The sequence below is a fragment of the Eumetopias jubatus genome, unplaced genomic scaffold (assembly GCF_037043125.1).
Source record: "Eumetopias jubatus isolate StellerSeaLion01/CBP00866 unplaced genomic scaffold, mEumJub1_p1.0 scaffold_5, whole genome shotgun sequence".
NCBI classification, from domain to species: Eukaryota; Metazoa; Chordata; class Mammalia; order Carnivora; family Otariidae; genus Eumetopias; species Eumetopias jubatus.
In genome coordinates, this window is record NW_028274811.1 from 154,364,645 (window position 1) to 154,366,823 (window position 2,179).

General features: G+C 55.9%; 1 pseudogene; it reads left to right on the forward strand.

The window, feature by feature from the left end:
• Window positions 1-658: 658 nt before the first annotated feature.
• Window positions 659-1,853, forward strand: LOC148164434 (histo-blood group ABO system transferase 2 pseudogene; annotated as a pseudogene).
• The last annotated feature ends 326 nt before the right edge of the window (window positions 1,854-2,179 follow it).

A 2,179-nucleotide genomic window follows, 5' to 3' on the forward strand; every position in this document is an offset into this window, starting at 1 on the left:
CACATGTGGATTTCTTGCCTTATCATTCTGGGTAGAACTTTCAGTACGATACTGAGCAATGAGTGAAAGCCAGCATGATGGACTTGTTTTTGATTTCAGAGTAGAGCTGTCAGTCCTCAAAATTGAGCATGATGTTTGATTAGAGTTAGGGTTGGGGTTAGGGTTAGGGGCTAGGGTTAAGGGTTAGGGTTAGGGTAGGTGACCCTGTGACCCATGAAGCCCGACAGTCAGCATGCTAGAGCCAGGAACACTCCCCCTGTGCTGAGCTCCCCGGCAAACCCTGCACGTCCCCTCCCCTGGCTGACCCCCTGCAGGTTCTGTCCCCACCTGCCATGAGTTGAGCACCTTTGGGCACAGCCCTTGTTTCTATGGCCTACAGACTGGGTAGAATCAGCTGCATGGGTTTCTAGCCTCTAAGCCTCAGGCTCCCCTTTGTAAGATGGGGTCCTGATGGCTCCCATCTCTGGGAGCCAAAGGTAGGGAGGCCCCACCAGCAGACGCGCTCAGGCCAGGCCAGGAGGGTGGCTGTTGCTTAAAGCAGCCCAGGGCCTGCCCTCCTTGAAGAAAGTGCACACGTTCACGGCCCAAGTTTTGGGATCCTGCTGCCAGCCTCTGGCAGTGACCCTCCTCCAGCCCTGTCCCCTGTCCCTGTGGATACATGGTCTTCCTGGAGATGTTCCTGCAGAGAGTTGAGAAGCAGTTCACGGTGGGACACAGGGTCACCTACTACGTCTTCACCAATCAGTTGCCCGCCGGGCCCCATGTGCCCCTCCGGGAAGGCCAGAGGGTGGTGGTGCTCGAGGTTCCCGGCACCCCGCGCTGGGAGGACGCGTCCATGCAGAGCACGTGATGATCCGCCGCTTCTGTAAGCAGCTTTTCCCATCATCGTGCGCTGAAATAAAGTTCTCAGACACCAATCTGAGCGGCCATGCAGGGCTGCCTCTGTAAGTAGGGCAGCAGCAGCTGGGTTCTGCACATCGCTTTTACGTCATTTTTTATCAGAAAAGCAAAGGCAGACGCCTCAAAGCGTGGGAAAGGAGGACAAAGGGATGGCAAGTATGCTGAAGCTGTGAAGCAGGCCTGCACCCTCCTCTACGCGCAGGCACGCAGGGAGGCCGTCATGGGATCGGGGAAGAGTGGGACGTTTGTGCTAGCAAACGCCAGGTGCAGGAAGGGGGGCACGGAGGGTTACATTCTTTCCTGGCTCCTAACCTTTGCCCTGCCCCTGGGGATCATGGGATCCTGCTCCTACCGGGCCATTGTGGTCAGTAGCCTGAGAACAGGAACGCTGCTGACGTTTCAGCTGCTTCCACAATCACTCCTTAGGGCTGACAATATATTTTCTAAGATTAACTCCACAATTCCTCTGTGAGGTGGACTACCTGGTGTGCACAGAGGTGGACATGAAGTTCCGCGACCACGTGAGTATGGAGACCCTCTTTGGCACCCTGCACCCCGGTTTCTACCAGGCGGCCCACAAGGATTTCAGCTACGAGCATTGGCCACAGTCCCAGGTGCACATTTCCCAGGGGCAAGGGCTACTTTGACTACAAGGGGGCCTTTTCTGGGGGGTCGGTGGTAGAGGTTCACCAACTGACCTTGGCCTGTCACCAGACAATGGGGGTCAACCTGGCCAATGGGATCGAGGCTGTGTGGCACGATGAGAGCCACCTGAACAGGTACCTGCTGGGCCATAAGCCCATTAAGGTGTTGTCCCCAGAGGACCTGTAGGACCCACAGCTGCTGGCCTGCCGCCAGAGGACCTGTGGGACCCACAGCTACTGGGCTGCCCCCCATCCTGAAGAAGCTGAGATTCATGGCTGTGCCCAAGAATCACCAGGACGGCAGCAGTGGTTAGTACTTGAGGAGTCGTTTTGGTGCCCACCGGGTCTTTCACTCGAGTTAACAGATGAGTCAGAAGGAAGGACGTCATCAGTTAGGAAGTATAGACGAAGGTCAGAGTGGAGGTGGGCAAAGGCCTCTTTCAGAGAGCGGGGAAGCTCTGAGCTGCTTCTATACACCTTGCCCTGCTCATCGCTTCTGGCTGCCTGGCCCTGAGTTCTGTCCTTTCAATGAATTGGTCATCTAGTAAGTAACATGTTTCTCTGAGTTCCATGAGCCACTGGAGCAGATTATTCAGACCTGAAGAGGTTGTGGGGACCTCCAATCTGTAGCCCAT